Source organism: Agelaius phoeniceus, chromosome 11 (genome assembly GCF_051311805.1).
Source record: "Agelaius phoeniceus isolate bAgePho1 chromosome 11, bAgePho1.hap1, whole genome shotgun sequence".
Taxonomy (NCBI): Eukaryota; Metazoa; Chordata; class Aves; order Passeriformes; family Icteridae; genus Agelaius; species Agelaius phoeniceus.
Window position 1 is genome coordinate 18,139,426 of NC_135275.1, and position 23,805 is coordinate 18,163,230.

A 23,805-nucleotide genomic window follows, 5' to 3' on the forward strand; every position below is an offset into this window, starting at 1 on the left:
GGTGATTCTCAGATGAAAGGTTAGTAAGAGAGTCATTTTGTACCAACATAAAATTCAGCTTGCACTGATGGCTTCTCCATTTGGAAAGCTCTTTTTTTTTTTTTTCCTGGCAGGGGAAATCACAATAGGTGAGAGCTGGAATAAAGGAGATTTCTTACCCATTCTCCTCCAACTAACCCCAGGCCTCTCAATTTACACCTTGTGCTGCTTTCTCTCATTTGCTGCCCCCTCCAGCTCTGATGCCAATTGTTAAACTGCTTCCCACTGGCCCTTTCAGAGGCTTTGCTAGCAGAGTCACATCTCACTCATGGAAGTTCTGTTCCAGATTCCCTTCACGTATTTATTTATGCACAAAAGCTTCTTTTCAGGAGGACACAGTCCTGAGCAGGAGGTTCTGTGACAGGGGCAGGGTTGCTGGCAGGCTCAGGCCAGCACAGCAGAATGCACAGCTCAGCTGGGCCTGGGTATTGCAGGGACAGCTCTGCTCAGGTAGGGGTTTGTTTGCAGGGTGCCATTAACAGCATTAACACCATTCCCACCTCAAGCCCTGTTTTACCCCAGAGCCCCAAGGAGCATCCTGTGCCCACCCAGCCTTGGTAATTGGCCTGGCTTCCTTGGCCCCTGCCTCCCAAGCCAAGGCTGCCAATCTCCCTCCTGTTACCATCCAGCTGAGCAGGCCTTCATCGTGCTCTAAATTGACTTTGTGGGAGAGCTGCAGTTCACCTATTCTGCCTGGCTGCTCTGCTAACAAGGCTCAGCTGCCTTCTCTGGGCCTTGACAGGCTGGAGAAGGATTTTCAGGGCTTGGCTGAGTTCACAGGCTCTGGAACAGCTGCCAGTAGTACCTGAGGGCTTCTGTCAGTGGCTTCATCTCTCCTGTGGGCCTTCCTGTGCACGTCCAAAATAAGCACTTTTCTCATTGAAAAAGGGATGAGTGAATGCTCCCTCACCATCCCTAAAACCTCTTCCCCCCTCCTTGACTTCTCACAAAACTATCCAAGAAGTGTAGCAAGGAAAATAATGAACCTGTATGTGGTATTTTACTGCTATTTTCTAACTGTTTATACTATGTCAGATATATTGAAAGGAATGGGATTTATAACACTATTATGGTTTCTGATACTTGGCCCTATCTATGGCTAATCTTATTTTTTTTCTCTGAGCTCCCCTGTCCTTTGTTGCACTCTGATTTGATTTTTTTTTTTGGTAATGTAGTGATATCAATCTCTAGGAGGCAATGTTCAGTCACAATTAGAATTATTAGATGGCACTATTTATAAGATGAGGCCAACGTGACTAGGTAGTTTTTTTTTTTTGTTTTTTTTTTTTTGTAGTTACAGACTCATTAGAGGAGCCTCATCCACTTGTAGCAGGCAGGCCAGAGCACACCTTATTAGTGTTTAGTAGGAGAAAATCCTGGCATGAAGCAGCAGAGGTTAGTTACAGATGTATTTTGTGATAGATCTAAAGCTCTCTATTTTAACACTTGCTCTAAAGTAAAGCTGCTGAACCATGGCTCTGTATTGCAGAACATTAAAATGCAATGGTAATTACCCTCATTATGAGAACATCTCCTCATATCTCTTGAAATCCCTGCTTAAAAGTGTATTAAGGGGGAGCACACCACTCATGCAGTCCACAGAATGTGGAGGGTGAAGGGTAGGAGTGCAAAGGTACATTTATGGACAGCAGAGGTGGTGAAGAGATGTCCCTCCCTGACTGAATTCTACTGCAAAATGCCATCTCAGAAAAGGTCTGATTCAGCATTCACCAGTCAGAAGTTTCCTTTGTCCTCCCTGGAATCAGCACTTGGAGAGTCCCAGTGGTCCCCTTTGCCTTACCCTGGTACAGGAGTGACAATTAAAGGGTTTTTGTGCAGGTGTGTGCTCACCTGGAGCTTCCTCACACACGTTCCCTCCTGGGGGTTCTGAGGTGACAAAGTGAAAGGTGGTTTAGCTGCAAACAGGACTCATTAAAAGTCAGGTTTATGTTTCCAACCTGGCCATGCACACAGGGGAAAAACAGTTCCTGTGCCTAGTGTGTAACCCACAGGATTTGGTTTGAAGAGCTGTAGCAGCCTGGAGACAAGAGGGAAGCCTTAATTAGAAATAAAACAGGCAGGTTTTCAGCCATCCTGTACTTGGTGGGATACAAGAAGGCCTTGCAGTAAGAAAAACCCTTGATCTACTGAGTTTCCATACCTGCCACCTGCTAAGAAAGCTGTTCTATTGAGTGAGAGAACAAAAATAGGATATATCTCCATCCTGAGCAGTGCTAGTGTGTTCTGCAGTGTGCTTCTTAGCAGGGGACAGCAGTTTGATAGGAATCAACATCTGATCCTTACAGTGCTGTGGAAAACTTTGCTGACGTTTCTGTGCCTTGCAGTTTGCTGCTCCTTCGGAGCCTCCAGGAGCTGTATGAGCTGAAAACCAGTCAGCTGGGTAATTGTGGTAATTAAAAGAGATGTAAACTTTCAAAGTAGCTGACACTTAGTCATTACACCAAGCTGTCATGCTTGACTGAGCTAACGTTAATTCCGATATCCCATTATATCTTGCTGATATCAGTTTAAAAGATAGCTGCTGTGTTTCTTCAGCAACTTGCAGCTACTGTCATAAAAGTATTGATTGCAGTAGGATTTGACAGATGTGAGATGTATTTAAGAGAAATTGTGCCATAGATATTCTTTACCTCAGCTGCTCAATGCTGTATGGATTCCAGCTACGTCCTTCTGGATTTCACTGGTAAAATGCTGTGGAATCTGCCTGAGAGGGGAAAGAGTGAAGAAACACCTTCTCCTGGGCTGTGTTTTTAGTCTTCTTAGCATAGATCTCTTTGATTTTTGTACCTGAACTACAAAGGTGCTGGGGAATGAGAGAAAAATCAAGTTTTAACCAACTTAGCCATTTTCTTTGAGCCTTCCCCACATGCTAAGGTACAGACCTCAGCTGAAGTGAAGTCTTCTAATTGACTTCAGCAAGCTTTGATGGAGGGGCTGAGCACTGAAGTTTTCCATTCCCTGGGAATTATCTACATATTTAACAGGTATTTTATCTTGTCTTCTTGCCGGCATCCCACTGATTTCCCAGCAGTGAATTATTATTTTTAATGCCTTGTTAGATTTCTAGAGGTACAGAATTCCCAGCCAGTGGAAGCTGCTGGGAGCCATGCAGGAGCTATGGAAAATTCTCAGTTACAGGATATAAACTCTGTGGGAGTGGCAAGTGGGGTGCTCACAGCAGCCTTGGTTCTTAGCAGAGGCTGGAAAGCATGAAGTTTCCATGTTCAACCTCTAAAGGATTTTTACTTTTTTTCATAACTGTTCCACCCTTCTTTATCTTTTAAATGAAAATAAGTTTTATTAGGCAATAAATTCCATTTTTTCTTTGAACTAGCATGTGCCCACACTGAAGCATAAAGAAAATACTGTCAGTTGTCCTGAGATAAGAAAACTGAAGAAATTTTTTCTTGTGCTTTAAAAAACAAAAATCACTAAAAATCTAACAACTGGAAAAACTCAATAAGCCTAATTACTGATATCTCTTAAAATCATGTGCTACCTTGCAGCATGGCAGGAAAAAGAAATCAGGAGCAATTCCCCAAACTTGCATGAGATGTGGGAATAGCAAAATGAAATATTAAAAGATAGTTTATTTCTCTAGTTTTGGCCAAAAGAATTATGAGCTGTGGGCTTTCATGGAGACAGGTATGCTGGCATTATGAAAATAAAAAAAAATTTTCAACTTTATCTAAAGGATTCCAAAGCTGTCATCAGATCAATGTATGCCTTAGAGTGGAGCTTGCAAAAATCATTCCTTAGCTAATATTCTCAAGGACAAGACGTAGTTTGATTTGGCTCTTCCAGGAGATATTCCTGATTGCTTTGGAAAGCACTATTTTAAAATGGGGGTGAGGGAGGGTGGTGCAGAATTTTGTTTTTAAAGCACTTCAAGTCAGAACATCAGTCAGCGATGAGGATGGAGATTCTCCTTCTTTCCTTAGAAAATTCATCTTGGATCTTCTATTTTATGCCTAATTGGGAGTTGTTTTCATGAGCTTATGAAAATCAGCCTGTCTTCCAAAATGGTCCAGAAGCTGTGTTTGTTTGTGGGTTAGTGCTTCTGTTTGTTGGTTCCTTCACTGCAGTATTGAGGAATTGTGGACCATTTTTGCCAACATTTGCATTTGATTCATATGTAATAGACCCTTAATGCTGTATAAATGGATAAGCCAACAAATCTTACCAAAAAATGCATGGAAACACAATGGAGACAACAACCCCATACTCAGTGTTCCTCTACTGAGATATTATGAATACCAACAATTTACTTTTTTTTTTCTTTTCCACAAAGCTGATTGACAGAGAAAATGAAAATGGTAACTAAACGTTCCTGCTGGTTTATTTAAAGAGGTGCACAGGCTTTTTGTGTGCATCCCACAAGTTTATTTAATAAGATTTGTGCACAAGGCTTACCCCCCAATGGGCAAATAGACACATTGCATGGCCACATCTAAATGCAGGAGCCTGAGAGGCCCAGTGCCTGTTTATTCAGTCAGCAGTGCCATTATAATTATGGAAGGAAGGGATCTCACATTTTGGAAGTCCAAAGTCTCTCTCCCACCCCTACCACAGCAGCAGTAGCTCCCAGGAATCACATGTTAATAATTACTGATGGAGGAGTACCTTTTTAAACCCCTCAGGAAAATGATTACAGGTATGGTTTTGCTCAGGAGACCTCACAAACATCATTAAAGTAACAGACATTGCAGAGCAGAGCCTTCTTTCTTTTAGGCTGGTGGGAGATGTGGTCAGAAGGCGAATTCAGGTCTGTTCATAGTTAATTTCACTCATTAAATAAAGTATGAAAAGGGTCTCAGCTGCCCTGTGATTGGCTCAGAAAGCGAAGAGATTTTGTGAATTTAGTTTAAAGTGTTTTACAGAGTCAGCTTGTGCGTGAAACAAAACTAGGGACAGGTTTTGAACACACCATAAATGGCTGCTGGTAGTGGGAGAGCTGTTCTTAGGGCAGGTGTACCATTTTTAATTCTTGATTTATTACCCTGAGCACTTCTGCTGGTCCCTTCATTTGGTTTGCTCTTCTAGTTGCCAATTTTAGGGATTTTTGGGGTTTTTTTTCCCCCATTAATGGGAGGAAGCAATTTCTCTGCAATTTTTCCTTCTCAAGAGATGAAATGGAAAATGTCTCATAACAGGAGTGTCTGAAAGCTACTTCCAGTGTGCACAGCTGAACACCAGCACAGGGAATCAGAGTGAGCAGGTCCTTATAGCAATCCTGTTAATCAGGGGAAATATTGGTGGTCTGTTTTATAGGGACTTGGAAAGCCAAGTTTCAGAGCTATCCATGTGAAATGCAAAAAATAAAGGAAAGAGTGGGAGAAAATTCCTTTCTCTTCTCTTCACATGTGTCACTATAAAGCCTATACTGGCATAAATCAACACTGTTTTTTCCATCTCTACTTTGAAGTGGATTTTGTCTGCCTTTTGGTAAGATGTGGAAATTCCTGGTTGCTCAGGGGTGTAAATTAGCATGGAAAGTGTGTCTGTGAGAAAATGAAGCACATGTTTCTAATGGCTCAGTTTCTTATAGGTGCATGGAATTGTATTTATTTCCCTTAGTAATACTTTGAAATGTGTTCTATTCTGGCAAAGTTGTGTATCAAGCACATCCATGGAAATGAGCTGGTTTCACCTCCAATCCTGATTTTGTCAAATTACATCAGGCTGGAGTTTCCTGAGTCCCTGGAGTTGTGTTTTTGTTCCTCAGTCACCAGGCGTGTCCCAGGCATGAGCTCACAGTAGTGTCCATCCTACTGTTGTACTGGTTAAAGAAAAAATTAACCTGGCATCCAGCTCAAAGATGTCAAAGACACTGAGAAGAAGAAAATTTGCCACTTGGCAAGGCGTGTGTTTACAGTAATTTTTCCAAGTGCATCTTCAACCTATTGGTTTAAAGGATATTTGTCCTCCAGATCCTAGCGCTTCATCACTTACAGAAAGGAGAAAAACAGGCTTATAAAACTGGTTAGTTTGAACAACAATACAGTCAACTCTAAAAAACACAGCCTTAAAGACATGGAAATCTTTCATGCAGTGTGCTAGGCAGTGATCCTGAGCTGATGGTTGTAATTGTTTATCACTCTTCAGTGTGATCGATGCAGGCGTTAACCACAGCGCTCCCTTTCAATGCCATTGATTGGAGCTGCTCCCACTGACAGTCCCTCGTGTACACCACAGCTCTAGCTACATATTAACATGACTTCTGAATGGCTGGGGAGATTTAGACTCAAAGGATGCTATTCTTCACTGATTTACAGCCCTTGCAGTGCTCCTGAGGCTACGTGGAATGTAAATCAATGGAGAAGCTGGCCTAGGTGATGAACTATTCCATTACAGAGCAACGTTTCCATTTTGGTGTATTTACAGTATAATGCACTTAGATCCTCAGCTGTTACCTCTAAAGCAAAGTAGGGGTGCAGCACTGGGAATAAAAAATCAAAACCCCTATTTGTTCTTTGAGCACACTCACTTAGAGTCATTACTTGCCTTTTTCCTAATGACTGAGTCAGCACAAAAGCTCAAACCTTGGAAAAGCAGTTCTGGCAAATTCCCTGCAGTTTGAAACGAGTTCACTGTGTGTACCTTAGGTGGATATGCTGCACTTGCTCACTTGTAGCTTATTGCCTGGGGTACATGTGCCTTCACTTGGCAGGTTATTGCCAGGAGTGAGCTGTGAACCCTCCTGCTCAGACTCCTGCCATCCTCCAGCAGGAAAGTCCTGAGGCAGACCAAGGACAGTTTGCTCTGAGCAATTTCAACCTGCACTTGGGCAAAGTGCTCTCAGCACATCTGTCCAGTGGTAGGAGTTTGCAAACAGCTGGTTCATGGTCGTGCTCAGCCCATGACACAGGCACCAGGGCAGGAGTTTGATGGCTCAGGATGACCAAAACTGCTTTATCTGCTCTGATCTGGGAGTAGATTCAAGCTTTGTTCCCCCCAGTGTCACCCTGATTTTTTAAGATTTTCTAAGCCTTCTGATGTTTACATTCTTGTAATGAACTTTCTCACACACTTTATATATATAAATAACTTATTGCTTTGCATTCTTTTATGGAGGAGGAGAAATTTGATGGACTGTTGGTTTGTCCAGTGTATTGTAGAGGTGGTACTCTCACCCTCCAATCCACTGTCACTTTTGGAAATCTATAAATGTTGGAGTCAGAAAATAAAAAGTCCCTTTTTACCTTGGAAATAGCAGTGAGTCCACATCGTGTTGTTTCATGTCCTATAGTGACCCCCCAGGGTCACAAAGCAGAGTTTTGTAACCTTAAAAATCGATTCTGTGATTTGTATTTTAATTTCCTTTGACAATGAGTATAAATATGATAGTAACTTCCATATCAAAAAGAAACTGCCATTATTCTCTCACTTGAGCCCTCCCCATTAATCAAGCTGAAGGAATGGATGGTAATGGCTCAGTTGTTTATTGACAACCATTGGGTTTCTCCTCAGCCAATTCATGATGCTTGTCTGGATTAGTGTTGGAGTCTACCAAATAATCTATGAACACTTCAGGCTATTGACAGACCTCCTTGCAACACTTTTAAATTGTTTTTGTGGAAGTCAGCTTGGGAAAAACTGACTATCAGAGTGGAGGAAACAAGTGCTCCCCTCCAGCCCTACCCAATATATTTGGGGTTTGTTCACTGGACAAATCAAAACAATCAGAATAATGTTGTGATGTCACCAGCTGCAAAACAGGTTTGTGCATGCATGGCCCTGCCAGGGCCTTGGTTTGTACAGCCTGCATTGGTATGATGCCATTCTTCCCCATGTGACAACAGAGTTTTCAACTGGTCTGCAAGTTGTCCCCCAAAATGTCACAGTATATCCCCTCTCTGAGCTCTGGAAAGTGCAGGTCTTGCAACCACATGCAGATGTCAGAACTTGTATTAGGGGGACAAGGGCTGAGATTTTGTTGCTGTTGTAACAGACCAAATCTTAGAACAAATATTGAGATGTACATTTGCCTGCACCTTGGGTGCTGATGTAATCATGATTCCTGTTTATTGTTTGCCTTTCAAAACTGGTCCATGCCAAAGTTACAGCCATGGTATGCAGTGGCCTAAAGCATGAAAAAGCAGCAATCCTACATCAAATAAGTTTTGTTTCTGTTTTTCTTTTCTTTGTTTTCTCAGCTCCTCAATCACTAATCACAGGCACAGAGATGAAATCTGCCCATGGCTGTATCTCTAGACTCCTGCTGACTTGGAGTGAGATTATACAGTGGGACCTGAAACCAGAGGTTTTTGCCTTGGTTTTATTTTTCATTCTGAAAAAGAAAAACTAGACAAGGGACTAGGCAGAACTCAGAATGGGAAATTCAAGTCCCCAAAGAAATAATTTCCATGCACCTACACCTTGAAAATAGGTTGTTTTCCTACTTCTTTGTGTTGATGTCTCAGATGCTAATTGCCTAATTAGCAAGCTGACATTATCTCCACTGCTGAATAACTGAGCAAATTAGGGTAGTGCTACATGTGTGTTACTTGAAGGACATGCTTCAGCTGGGATTTCCTTGAGCATCACGTATCTGTGGAAACCTAATGAAACTGCTTTGTATTAAGTGCTTGTGATGATGTTTCTGACCTTTTGTGCTTCCTCTCCATTCTTGGAAAAAGGACCTGCATTTTAGGCCAACTTGCTATGCATGTAAATCACCATAAGTGGTGAAATGACATTTTCTTGATTTGACAGAGAGCACTAAGTAGTGTGCTTTTGTTCCCTACCTACTGAATACGAGCTGGCTAGCTGTACGTACTGTGTGAGCTATTGTATCATGCTGCTAAAACCTGAGGAGCTTTTTATTGGACTTTCATGCTAAATAACTTCAAAGGTACCACCTGATGTTTTTATATAAATTATAAATGTTTTAAAAATACTTCAGGAAAAATACTTTAATAGCACAGTTTGCCACTGCAGTGTCTCACACTATGTAAACTTTAGGTTATGGCTATTTAGCCCTTCCCCCACCAATGACAGTCTGCTTCATGGGACTCAATTACAACTATTTATTCACCTTGAATAACAGGTTTCTTTAGATATTTTGTCTTGGAGCATTCATCCTTGTTTTGTAGGTTTGGTGGGAAACACCCACAAACATGATTTTTGCTGCAGTCCCCTAGTTGGCAATTTTGAAACACGGCATAAAGATCATCATAAAATAAAACCACTGTAGCTTCAGAGAGCAGCACAGAGTTTTCCTTGAGTTTGATCTTGCTCAGCTTTACTGGGAGCTGTGGAACTGTCATCTCTGTACTGAGAACTGCAGGAATATCAGGAGTGAAGCCCTGCAGCAGGTCTGGAAGGTCAGTTCTGGGTCATGTGTGCAGGGCAGATCAAGGAGGATGCTCTCCTGTGTGGGAGGCTACGTGGGGCCAGTGCTCAGGGTTGTCCCCCTTAAACAGGGCTGAAGTGTTGCTGTGCTTGCATTTTAAACGTGATTATTTTACCTAGGCAACCTTTCTTCTGTCTGCTTTTCTGCTCTCCTCATTAATGTTGACTTCAGGATGTTCCCTTGTACCCCTTCTAATGAACTTACGATCTTTGATCCAAAAGTGTTCACATGAGCTGGGGTTGTCTGTAGACTGAACTGCAGTTAGTAATGGAGCATCAGCCTGGAAGCAGGATACTGTGATCCTCATTGCCAACATGGTCCATAGCCTGTGGGTGGAACTTGGCTGCTGGGGGAGCAGGATTGTTTCTGTGCTGCTGTATTTGGTGGTGAGGTCGCTGGTGAACTGTGATAAAACTGGAAAACAGAGAAAAGCTTCCTCCCAAATATTTGCATAACACTGGCCAAGTTGGTCCTGTGAATTTCAACAATAAAGGAGACCTGCAAGGTAGCTGTGTGTTTGATTCTGAGCAAGGGTTTTTCCTAGAATAGGCAGTTATTTGCTGTACATAACTCTTGTGACCATCAGCTGTGCGTGGGCTTACAGTACACTGCAGATCAAAGTATTATTTCTGCTGGCCTTGAAACTGGTGCCTGGAGTGAGATAATATCTGCAAATGATGCATTGTAACTGTTGACACTGGAAAACTGTTTTGCAATCTAATACAGCAAAAATAAATTAAAAAAGCAATTGGAGAACTTGCAAATGTAACGATCCTGCAAATATTATTTCTCTTTGCCTTCCTAGTTATTCATACATTTGTAAATGCCAAAATGTCTTTTATCTGCCCTTTCTCAAGGGCAGATCCCTAGTGCCATAGTAATTGAAAATTAAGAATTTACAGTATCATAATTAAATTCTACCCTTTGAACTCGTGTAGACTCTAGCTGCATATTAACAGCTTCCCACGCAGATCATGAGTGGCAAGAAGTATTTTGAACACCAACTGCTGCAAGATAACATAACAAGCTCTGACAGCTCCTTAATTACCAAACTACCCACTAGTTAAAAACTCTTTCATACTATAGCAATTCTCTTCCTTGCACATAAGTCAAAAGGTATAACTAATTTGTCCTTTAATTGATATCTATATTGCTGTTTAAATAAAGGGCATGTTCTCCCCCAATATGCTTAAATATTAATTTGTCACCTATGAACTGCATTTAGGAAATAATTGGAATGACTAAGACTTTTTTTCATTGATTTTTATCAATTTTACCACAAAGCATTTACATCTTATTTGATCATTAGTCATGTTTAGTGATTGGCAAATCATGTACAGTGATCCTGAGCAAAGCTGAATTCAAATGCTTCTGTACACATGAAAGATCCTCACCAAGTCCAAGTCCCAGTGCTTGTGGCTGGGTACAGAAAACAATAAACAATTAAGCCTTAAAAAAAGGTTGCAGAGTGGGCAGAGCTGGCACCTGGAAAGCAGCAGAGGGAACCAAGTCGTGCCTGCAGCACAACACCCCCTTCCCCATCCTAAACTCATCAGGTTATACTGGTTATACTCATTAAATACTCCTTTCCTACACCAAGGAGGGGGAGATGGCTCTGCTAGCTCTCCAAAAGTGGCCCTTGCCCAGCACCATCTCTCTGCTTTTCCTGTTGCTGGCTATAATTTAGGAAAAAGAGAGGGGGGGGTAAAAAAAAAAAGGGTTCTGGTGGTTTGCCAGTTTGGAAGGAAGAGTGGGAAGGTGATATGGAAGCTGCTGTAACTGCATTTTCAGTGCAGACACAAAGAGCCAGTCTGGGTGTGTCTGAAGGTGGAAGAGGGTAACCCAGAGATGTTCTGTGCAGTTGTTTCCAGAGGGGCAGGAGAGCTGTGCAGCCCCTGCGGAGCATCCGCAGCGCTGCCGGGGGACGCGCGAGTGCCGCGGGTCACTGAGCCACCCCTGCCTCCTGCTCCGGGCTCTTGGAGAGCCTCTCTTCACTGAAGGCTTCCCTTAAACTGCAGCCAGAGGAGGTGGGAGAGCGCTAATGAGGCTGGGTTTGGGATGTTCCTCATGCTGTGTAAATACCCCTCGGAGAATGTACTGTAGGCAAAGATAGTAAACGCTGGTTTCATTGCTGCTTTTCTCTTTTGTTCAATACCTGGCATGGATTTAATAGGAATGCTGCCTTCAGTGCCTGTGAATACAGTGGGATGTTTTGATGTTGATGACTGAGATTCCTTACGTTTTTAGGTAGCTAAGGATGCAGGCAAGAGCTTCTGAGAGCATCACTCTGTGCCTCACTCCATCAAGGCTCTGGCAAGAGCAGAGGCTCAAATGAACCCACATGTACTGGCTGGACCTTAGCTTGCCACTCCATCCTTCTCCTCTGTTTTCATGATGCACAAAACAGACTCAATTTCTTACCCCAACCTTCTCCCTTCAACAATGCCAAGTCCTTTGCATGCATTCCTTTAATGATCACTGAATCCAAACTGCTTGCACTCAGAGAATGGCACAACAAATCCATGCTCTTACAGCACACGAGCAAATCTGAGGTCTCTGAAGAAAAAAGAGGGCTCAAAACGTTTTTCAAAACTTTTTTTTTCATGCTTCAGTTTTTTTAAAATGGCAGGGCAGAATATTATTCATCTAGCTAAGAACAGTCTCTCCATAGCAGAAAAATAACAAGTTACCCAGAACAAGAATGTGGTGACCTGAGTACAAGTTACTCAAGAGAATCATTAGTTAAAACTTCAAATTATTTTAGCAATAACTTTTTTCTTTGTAAGGAATTTCTGGGTCATGCTTTTAATTCTGGCTGAAGCAGAGTCAGCTCAGTGAGGAAAAAGGTAATTGATAAGAATGCCTGATGAGACCAAAAAAAAATATGGCTGTATCTGTCATTAAAATATTTTTAATAAGCTGCCTTGCTAGTAAGAAATATCTTTGTGTGCTTGCTTTTCCACTGGAAAGGGAAAGAAAATATCAGTACAATGTAACAGGAGAAGAATCACTGGCAATCTGAGAGATTTTGGTAAACATTCACTTGTGCCAGGTCCCCCAGATTCATTTATGAGTGAGTCAAATGTGGAAATATAAACCTAACGCGGAGAGGAAAAAGGGGAAGGTCACTCAAGTGACAGACCAGTGTGTGCATATTCTGGGATGAATATTATCCAAAGTGGGACTGAACATGGATCTACTCATGACTGCTTTGTACAAGATGTTGTGTATGATCTATGTAAGGACCAGTCCACTGGTGTGATTACAGAAAACCTAATGAAAGTCACCTCCATGCCTCCCAAAAGAAGGAATATTTCTATATAGTTCATAGCAGAAAGTTTATATTCATGGGGTTTTCCCACTGTTTCTGTGTTTGCTTTGGACCCATTCAAGGTCTCTTTCCTTCTCTGTGTCCCTATGGGTGGTGTGGAACTCCTTATGTGGAATATGTGGCCTCAATGCCTTTGTGGGGTGACAAGTTGGTCATGGCTCATCAAAGGGACTCACCAGAACAGAAGTGGTGAGAGAGGGAAGTGAGCAGATACCACAGCTTTAATGAAAAACCAATTCTCTCTGCTTCTCTGGGTACTACCACCTGGATTTCTGTATCGACTGCTGAAATGTTCTGTAATTGTGTAAAAGGGACCTCTAGACAGAAATCTATTTTTTGTTCCTCCTCTCCTTTGTATTAAGTGAGCTCTTCTGTAATGTTACTTTTTATAGCCTATAATCATGGTAATTATGTTTGGTTGAATCTTTCACAGTAGTCTAACATTTAGTAACATTTATCTCACTGTGCTGGGACTGGAAATCTTCCCTGCCATCAGATGCTAATTCTGTTATATTGTTGAGGCAATATGGGAGCTAAGCCTAAGCACAGTTCTTGCTTGTTACTGTTGTTACCTTTGGCAAATTACTTTGGTTATTACGAGTAGCTGCATTTGGAAGGTCAGCATTAAGCAGACCATGAAGAAGATAAGAGCAATAGAAACATTTAAATGTCCATGTAAAAGGCAGAGTTGTTGCATTGGTCAGCATCCAGCAGCCAACAGGCCTTGCTTTCAGCGTTGTGCTCATTGAAATGATTATTTTTTGTTGAAGATCCTCTGGTGTGCTTTTTCAATGTACATGTGTCCAAAGGTAACTTAACCAGAGACATTCTCCTAAATGCTAATATTAGTATAGTCTTGCCAGCTTGTTTCTATAAATGCTGGACTAGATAACATCCTTGTATCATCAGATCAATAAGAGGGGGTGTCTCAAAGGACAGAAGTTTGGAGAATGATCACTGTGGTTTCTGTGACATACTCTGGAAAAGGGAAGTGCTCATCCCTTTTTGTCCCTGTCATCTGCTCACTTGCTGTCCCACTTTATGGCTGGTATTGCACTTTGTGCTGTAAACAATCACCATTAAACTCAATTGGGGCACTTCAGGACAACAGCAGAACTTATACCAACTGTTTATTTCTCATTATGCTTCTCCAGCCTGGCCTGCTCTCATCATTCCAAGACAATATCCTCAGCTGGCAAAAAACAGATGTCAGTCAGTTTGTGTCAGTCAGGATGCACCCTGTGATAAAGGTACTTTTATGAAATGTCAGTCAGGTTGTCAGGTGCTTGAGGTGGTGGTTCAGGAGGCACAGATCCTGGATTATCCTTGGGATATGAGATATGATCCTGCCCAGATCATGTCTGCTGCCCATAGCCCAGTGAGCTACAGCTTGGGTCTCAGTGGGTTTGTGTTCATCTCAGGCTGCAGTAAGCTGGAATAAGATGGCTCAAATGGCTGATATTTAGCTAAAAGCATTGTTGCTACTTCTTTGTGTCTGCCTGGCACACCCTTTTCTCAGATGCTCATTAGCTGGGAACTGCAGTCACTACAGCCTGTGCCCGAGGCCGATCCTGTGATACACCCTGAGCACCTCACAGCAGAGATTGCTCCTGCAGCAGAGCAAAGCCAGCAGAAATGCTCCTGCTTCAGTGGGATGACCCAACAATGCTTCAGAGCATTCTCCTTCCGAGCTGTTGTGGGGTTTGTGTCATAGAACTGGAGCTCGATTTAGAGACAGAACTTGGAATTCAGTTTTCTGTATTTCCACGTGGCCACAGCAGGTCCCCTGTGCACCCGGGAGGGGTGGCTGGAGGACAGCTCCTCTTGGCCTGGCAGGGTAGGGCCAGCTGGGACTCAGAGCAGCACAAAAACCCACAAGGGGCTGATCTGACATCTTGCTTCATTATAAATTATATTTAAACTACTGTAAAGGTAAAAGGGTGCCAGTGAAGGCAGGTGGGTGTGGGTGGCGTGTGCTGTGTCATGAGTGTTTTAGGGTGAGAACAGAGAGAAAGGAGTGTCTCATCACCTTTTGCAGCTCCTTCCAGGCATCTCTTCACCAAGAGGTTGTTACTTCTCCAGGTTTTTATGAACTTGCCATCTTCTCTGTCTGGAGACAGCACCACTTCTCCCCACAGGTTTTAATTTTGACTCAATGAGAGGGAAAGTGAACTTCATGTTTCCTGTAGCTACTGTGGGGAGCACAAGGATGCTGGCAGCAAGGTGATCTTTGGGGTAGAGCTCTAAGGAAACACCCCAGAGTGAGCCCTGAGATGCACTGTAACCATAACAGAGGATTTTATTCTCTTGTTAGGGTATTATTCAGCTGCCACTGTTGCCTCTACTTTCAAGGGCCTGATGATGCTCTGGGATATACAACTTTCTTTTTCCTAGAATAGCTTCCTTGGTGTGAAATGTCCCAGTGCTCTGTTCACCAGCAGAATTCCCAGCCTATTTTTTTTTTTTTTAAGGAGCAATAATGTACAGCATCTGCTGGCAGAGCTTTGTCCTGCCACAAACTTGCAATAAAAGAGGAGTCATTATTGATTTCTAGTGTTATTTGAGTTTCTTTGCCTTCCCACCACTCTGCTCCAGTGCTTCTGACAAGCAGTTGGCTGTCAGGTCCAGGAGTAGGAACCAGCAAAACAAATCCCATACAGGATTTGAGGATCAGTGTAAGGAAAAATTCAGGTTCCAGTGCCTGGAACTGCAGCTCTGAAAGCTCATCCAGCTACCTGCTCTGGGAATGCCTAAATGCTTTGATTTAACAGCATGCCTCAAGTGGCTGGATAAAATGTGCCAGTCCTTCTGGAAGCACATTTTATTTTGGGACTTTCTGGGTCCCAAATCCAGGGCTGCTGCCTTTCCAGGATCAGTTAGCAGATTTATTGTTCTCTCCAGCACCCAGCAGCACTGGGCTGCTCTGCCTGGGGTTTAGTGACCAGGGTGCTCAGCAGAGGTGGGTGATGAGAGCATCTGGGGCTCTGCTTTGCTGGTTGAAGGTTTTAGCTACAAAACCTCTGTGCAATGAAAAGGAAAGCTCCAGCACCATCAGTTTTAGCTTTTTTAGCATTAAAAGGTAAATGGCTGATTGCAGCCCATGTTCTGGTACAAAGGCTGTGGATGTGTGTGTTCAGAGAGGGCCCTGGGTGGAGCTTCCCACAGAAAAGTGGGGAGTAGGGCATTAGGAATTGAGGGTTAGGGTCTGACTCACATCTGCTGATGGCTAACTGGACAGAAGTAGTGATTTCAGGTACTCTGGGCTCCAACTAGGAGATGTTTCATTCTCATTTGGAGGCACTGTGTAAGTGTAGGAGTTGGAGCACCAAAGTACTTTACTAGATCTGCTCAAAAATTTATAATATTTTCTTGCATTTTACCTGTCCAAGAAATTTTTCCTCCTCTCATGTTTTCTCATGGTGCTATAAAAAATGTTTTAAAAATGAAAAATATTAGCCACCTATGTATCATTGAAGGACAAATGCAGGTTTTAGCATAAGCTGTAATTATGCACTTGTGTTCCTTGAAAAGCCATTTTTAGTCAGTTTTGCACATTTTACAAATGTCTTCTGTGCCAAATCATCCATGGAACGTACAAATCATCTCAATTGTTAAATTCATTAACCTAACAAACTGTGGACTAAAAGCCACATTTAAAGCATGCATCCTAAATAGTATTCTCATTATGTGGAATCAGATTAGTCCCTAATCAAATTTGATTTGGAGCTTGGAGCAAAAGGTAATGGAGTATGACCCCTGATGTAAAACAAGGATAGGTGAAGTGAGTGTCCAGCACCATGATACCTCCATTTTGTGCTGTGCCAACTAATTCCATCCTTTCTGAGCTTTTTCATAATTTTATAAACAGATTTGTACTTGTTTAGCTCCTTACCTCAGCTTCTCTCACACACACACACAACATCTGCTAAGAAATTTGCAGATATTTGTCCCAGCAGCTTGATGTTTTTGCACATTCCTGTCACTGATGTAACTTTAATAGCATAGCCCAATAATAATGATCAAGTCTATTATTGTTGTGCCAACAGACTGAGCAGTGATGGGACACTGTGGTTTGGGACACAGTGGAGACAGAGCAGGAGAACATTTCTGCTTCAGAAAGTTTGCTGTATAAATAGAAAAGGCAGGACAGGGTAGAACATGCAAACAGAAGGGGGAAAAATGCTAAATAGAGACAAATGTTACAGTCAATTATTTCTCTCCCAGAAAACTGTAGAGACATGAGGAGAGATTTGCAATAGAAATGAAAGGAAGGACTGAAAAAGACCACAGCATTTTATGCATTGGGACAGTGGATTTTTCCTAGGGATTTCCAAGGACATCTGAGTGATGTTCCTTAATGAAGATTTAGGAAACCATATTTTCCCTAGTTGCAGTCTTAGATCTTCCCTACAATGACCTGCTTATTTCGTGCAGCAATATTCAGTATGTTTTTGAAAAATCAAATCTGTCCTGCAACTTTGGTAAAGCATCTACATTCAAAAGGCAAAGGTTTATGTTGAGGTTTTTTATTGGGTTTTAAATTCTTCCTTTTTGAAAAACTAGACTTTCTTAGAGCATCCTTTGAAACTGTCCCATTTCCTGCACTGCCATAGGAAATTCTTTTGTTTGCCATTGGCTAATTAAAGCTGTAGCTGTTTATAGGATAAATTAATACCACATCCCAAAGTTGCTTTAGCTCTTTAGCTGTGTATCAATAAGGAAGAATGGACTGCATCTACAAATACAAAGTACTTAATAAATTTTAATTTAAAAACCCCTTCTGATGTTCAGAACCCCCACTGTCAGCTCTTTGGAAAGCAGGAGAGAAATATTTGTAAAAGTGTGGTCAAGGACATGACGTGAGGTTACCACAAAGCAATTTAGCAGATAAGAGAGTGTGTGACAGTGCTGAGGTCATTGCCAGCCTGCTCATGAGCTGCTGCCAGGCTGATTTGTGACCGAGTTTTAGACACCTGAGATTTGTGGCTGTCTGTCTGCAGCAGTCAGTGCTTTATCAAGGTCCTTGCATATTTTCCTGCAGCAGGGCAAAATAAGGTCCCTTGTTCTACCTGCTCGACTGGCAGTGCAGCACCTTCATTCTGTGGCTCCAAAACCATCTCAGTGGAAGGTGGCTGGGGTTTGATTTGTCACAGCCACCTCAAAGCCACCATCAGTAATTTGGTGCAGACAGCAATCTTTGGTAATAAATGGCTAAAAAATTAGTTAGTAAAAATTACAATGATTTTTCATAACTTGCACCAAAAACTTGGATTACTTTTCCTTTTTCACTGCAGAATGAAAAGATTTGTCCATTTGCTTTTCCTCTTTACAGGTATTTCTTCAATCTTCTCAAAAATTTTAGAAGATAAAAAAAGCTCCTCAGACCAGATTCTTCAGAGAGCCCTAGAAAATGAATGGGATAGCTGGTTCTCTTATGGTTCTCCTTTTTAAGCTACAAAAGTTTTAGATTTTTAACTTTTGGCCCTTTTAAGTAAATTTGTAAGGAGTAAGGAGTTTTGATTCTCACTTCAATAAGGTCTGTCTTTCTTCTGCTGGAAGAAAATGTGATTATGTAATTTGAACTATATCCAAACCTTTCTGCTTGCTAAAATAAAAGACCCTGTTCCTGCCAGTTTAGCACCTGCCCACAAGTAATCTTTGTGGGGAGTTCTGGAGTTTATTTGGTGTCAGCATCTGGGTGAGAGCTCCAATAAATTGCTTTGAATTGAGAACCAGAACATGAGGATGGAAGATTGGCAGGGATACAAAACAGTACAAAATCTGAGCAAACATAACTTAATAGCTACTCTGCAGCTCCTACTGACCAAAATCCAGTTGCACCTGGGATATCTGGTTTAGTTATCATATCTTTTTGGAGAAAGCTCTGTGGGTTTTCTATCCCAAACCCCTGTGTCTTTTGCCATTTAAATATGTTCATTCCCTCCCAACTCCTCACCCAGCCCATGAGAAGCAGCAGTTTCAACCCACAGAAATTTGTGGGAATTAGTTCCCTGTGCTGCTAGGGAGGATGCACAGCTCCAAACCCCAGCATCAGGGCCTGCAGGAGGGCAGAGCAGGAGCAATAATCTGATTTCATATCAAACAGTTGGGCTTCAGCACATACACAAGGCATAAAAACTGTCCCTGCAGGCAGACATGGGGTAATTTGTCATAAATAAGAGAAACTACATACTTAATGCATAATTTGCCTATTCTATGGGCCCCTTCCTGAGAAATATTTTGAATAATGAAAGTGTTGTAGGGGCAGTCTTCTCTTTTCATGATCTCCATTTTTGAGGTGTTAAGAGGTTTTTTACTGCTAGCATTAACTAACTGAACTGATGCTGCCTTTTGGTCCTGGCCACTCCTTCACTGGACAACTAATAAAGTATCTGAAAAAGAGGAGCTAGCTGGGGAGAAAAGAATTTGGGTCAAATCTTATAAATAGCTCCTGATGAAAAATATAGGAACAAGAGAGAATTCAAAATCAGTTCATGGGAAATGCCAAAATGTTTCTTTTCAGCATTTTAATGATCCAACTTCTGAACTTTTTGCTTCAAATCAGCATTTTTAGTGTATTAAAAAAAGAAAAAAGCTCTACATACTAAAAAATGAAACGATGCTTTGTTCAGGAGTTATATAAACTGAAAGCATAGTAAAATACCTTTTTTTTAGGTTAAATGAAGCATTTTAGAGTGTGCCTATGCTAAATGTGGTGATTTTCTTGTTGTTGAAATAGCATATATATTTTGACCTAAACCAATTTTCTTCTCAAGCCCAGAATTGGCTGGGATGCTTGAAAAGCTATTTTTCCTCTTTTCTTTTCCCTGTTACAGCATTCTTGAAGTCCTAAATTTTCTTGGCAGACTTTTTGAGTGTGGACAGGCTTTCCTGGAAGCAAATCTATTTACCTATGACTAGAAGCCGAATTTTTTCTGCTGAAATATTTTTCACATCTGTTCTTTCTGAGACAAGACTTTTCCTGCAAAACAACTTTGCAGAACACTTTCCTTGCACGTGCACTCAATGTCCAATTATTCCATGTGTACTTTTTTAAGGCTTTGATTATCATGGCAAATGTAGGAGTTAAATTGCTGTGATATTCTGTGAGCAGTGGAAACACCCTTTGCATTAGGACTACAGCCTCAGGAGTTGATTTATGTGCATTTGCAGACCACCAAAGGCTGGCACTGGTTACACAGGATTGGTGCAGAACCCCTGCAATCACATCCATGTTTTTTCCAGCTGGGTTGGCTCCTGGTTGGAAAATGGATCTCTAAAAGCTGTACTGATGAGTTCAGGGATGTCCAAACCTATAAAATTATAGTGCCACACCATGGCAATCTTATCTCTCACTCTAGTACCTCTTTCAATAATGTCAAAAAAATCCTTCAGGACTGTGAAGAGCAAGGAGCTGGATGAGGAGAGAAGGCAGAATGGAATGGTTTTGCTCAGGACACAGCTGTTTAAGTGGCTGTCACATCTATTGCTTTGTTTTTTCTGTGTAACTTGCATGCTCTGAAAATGGAGGAAAAAATCCAATGGACATCAACAGACATCTCTTAAGGCACTCTTATGATGGCTTGAGAGCAAGAGGTGGAAAGGAAGGCTGGATAACCAAAAAGCAGGCTGCTGGCCTCATTACTGGCCAAATTACATTTGCCTTTTAATTTCCCACCTGACCTGGGACTGAGTGCCCTGGGGGACGGGATGAGGGGAAGCTGGAGTCCCCTGGGCTCCTGCTCCTCGCTCCCAGCCAGCCCCACCAGGCTCAGGGGGTCTGACAGGAGCATGAATTAGAACTCCAAGGGATGTTAATAATCCTGTCTCTGCTGCTCCTCTCTGGCACAGCTGAACTCTGAAATGCAGCTGTAAGCATTCAGACTGTGGCTGTGGTGAGTCTTACCTGGCCATTCGTGTGTCCTCAGAATTCCTTTCCAGTCAGTCTTTGTGCCATCTTGCCATTTTTCTGTTTGGGAAGAGACAGCTCCATAACTGAAATCAAATTTCTGACTGCTCTTTGCTGCTCTGCTGAGACTGTGAATATAGGGAGAAAAAGGAAAGAGAGAAAAATCTAGATTTTTTTGGTGGTATTATGGGGAAAGGAAATAGATAATTTTCATGAGAGGAAAGAAAAAGATTTATGTGAATTTACTGTAAGTTAGAGTAAAACGTTTCATAGATGTATGGATGTTGTTATCTAGATCAAGAGTATTATATGGAAATACATTTAAGTTTTGTGCCCAAATTCCAGTTTAATTTCTGCCAAGTCAATAGAAAAGATTGCAGTGTGTTGAATGGAAGTGAGATGTAGGTCTATAAAAGTGCTTTTCTTTTCACTGGGGACATTGCTTTGCTATTTGTACTCTTTGTTCCTTAGGAACATCTCTCAGAGGTCCTCCCTCTTTCATTTCTCTCGTCAGAAACATGTTATTAATGATCTCTTTTTAGGCTTTATTATTCAATTCAGGTCACTAATCCAGTACACATGTGCATAGTTCTGAAAAACCTGAATTGTCACCACATTCATCCAGCCTGGTGTACCTAGACTTGTAACTATCCTGGAATCTGACAAATAAAATCATTTTAATGAACCACAGCAAACAGTTCATGTTGAAACAGCTGTAAGCACAGTATGCAAATCATGTTTACTGGTAGCTTATGCTCCAGAGAAATAATCTTTATATGACTGCTTTATTATTTACAGGAGTTCCAAAATTTAATTTTAGTCAACATTGACAGATGCCATCCATGTTAATAGTTGGGCTGCTATATATGGAAAATGCTAAACATATTCAGAGATCTGATGTTTGTGAGTTGATAATGTGGTTGACAAATGGGTTTAACAATATCCACTCCTTTCTGAGCAGTTGGCTAAAATTCACCTGAGGTCTGTGGGAACAGAGTGAAGAAGGTCAGAGGAATATGAATGAAGAGGAAATAAAAGAATGACTCCAGAGAGCAGTGGGTATAATAAAAGCATGACAGAGGATGATTAATTATATTTTAGAGTCAGATAATTCCCAGAGAATATGCGTGCATGATAAAACTTTCTAACCTTTTGAGTTGTAATTAAATGAGAGATACACTAATCTGACCAAGTAGAGACTATTCTGTTTCTAAAACAGCATTAATGCATATATTAAAATGTGTTATTTTAAATAAGCAGTCCTACCTGCCATGAATAAAGTCAGAGTCCATAAGTGCAGAAGACAGAAATGAGAGTAAAAGAGGTAAATTAGAAGAAAACTGAAGGAGATTTTGAGATATGGATGCAATGTCTAAGATGGTATAAGATGCAAGGAGCAGAATTAGTAGGAACAACTATGGCTGGAAGATAGGAGTGAAATCCTCCAAAACTTTTCTCTAACTTTTTGTTTTGAAGATGCTCATTTAAGCCTTTGCACCCTTGCTATCAATGAGTTTGGTGGCTCTATCAGAAGCAGCCTGAACTCAGCTTTTGAGAGGTTGGTGGGTTGATTTAGGGCAAAAACTCTAAAAAGACTTGAGTGCAAACTAGTCCATATGCATCCAGCAGAATGAGCATGGGTGAGTAGGAGCAGAGTTTCTCTTCAGTTGCAGTTCAAAAAGTACCTGAAAATGTTGCTGGATCATAACACTGGCAGAGCTGCTCCTTTAGGTGAAGTCTTGGTGGGCAGGGGCTGTTCTGGATTGCTTGGGGACAGACCTTCAGATTGCAATTATTTTCCACTTAACTCCATTCCTTAGCAGCAATTGCTGAGGTGCTGGAATCTGAGGTACAAACCCATGGTGCTTTAATTTTTAATTAACCCAGAAAGCAGAGCTTAAGGACAGTGAGCTGTGTCCCCCTGTTTAGTGAACTTCACTCTGCTAAGAGTCAATATGTTCATTTCTACTTAATTCTGCCAGAGCTTCTGCAACCCTGCTTTTCCTACCTTGCTTTTAAGAGCACAGCCTTGAGTGCCATCCCACAGCACATATGGGACAGCCAGGGATCAGACCCAGCCAGCAGGAGTTTGGGAAAGGCAGGTCCTGCTTGACTGATCTGATCTCCTGATTGGTGACACCATAAAAGAAAAAAAAAAAAACTAAACAAAATAACTCTGAAAAGGTGAATTTGAGAAGGAAGATATCCTTTTTAATAGACCTGGATATATCACAGAAGCCTGGGCATAGAGCAAGCCTTTATATTCATGGTCTGCTTAACAAGCCTATTGTTTGACATTAAAATTGAAATCTGTGAAATGGTTAAGTGCATGTTTAATCATAATGGATTGTGGACCCACTCATGTATGCCATTTTAACAGTTTTTCAGCTTTCTGAAGTACATTTTCCCTTAAGTTTTAAGGTAATAATGCAGTGAATTGTGCTGATTTCACCCTGATCTCACATGTTTTTAACTTTGCAGGCTGGATCAGCAAATTTTAAATCAAAGCATTTCCTGTGGCTTCTTAGATTAAAGCAAGAAAAATACAGCTCAGCTGTTTATATACAAACATGCAACAGTTATAATGAAAGAATTACCCACAATGCCAGTGTAACTATAGTAACCAGCATTCACAAAGATCTACATTAAGGGTGGTTAAAGCCAAATACATATTTGTTTCACACAGACAATATTATTCTTGAAATGGAACACAACAGCACAAAAAAAGGACCTACAGATGCAAACATTAGCTGGGTGTGGAGTCTCCTACAAAATAAACTCTGCCTTTGCTAGTGGCATGTGTACTCCCAGGCTGCTCCAAGCTGTCAGAAAACAGAGGTATTTCAAGTGCTATTTTAGCATAGTCAGCTGAAAGCCCAGTTCCCTAAACCCTCATCCCCAGCAGTGTCCACTGGCAGAGATGGTGAGGCACAGGCACTCTCTAGCCTGCAGCAGCTCCTGCACCCTCATACTGCTGTAAATATCAAAAATAAGGTATTTTGATTGTGGCAGAGCTGACTCTTAAGTGATGGAAAAAGAGAATAGCAATAAACAAACAGAAGGCAGATAGAGAAAATAAAAATAACGAGTGGGTATACACTGTAATCAAAGGCCCTTTCTAGTTTTGATACACTTTATGATGCTGCTCTG

At 41.5% G+C, this 23,805-nt stretch overlaps 1 protein-coding gene across 2 annotated transcripts in view; it reads left to right on the plus strand.

Annotated features, from left to right (window-relative positions):
• Window positions 1–23,805, plus strand: part of TAFA1 (TAFA chemokine like family member 1) — a 212,623-nt gene that overhangs the window by 116,573 nt on the left and 72,245 nt on the right. The window lies entirely within an intron of this gene.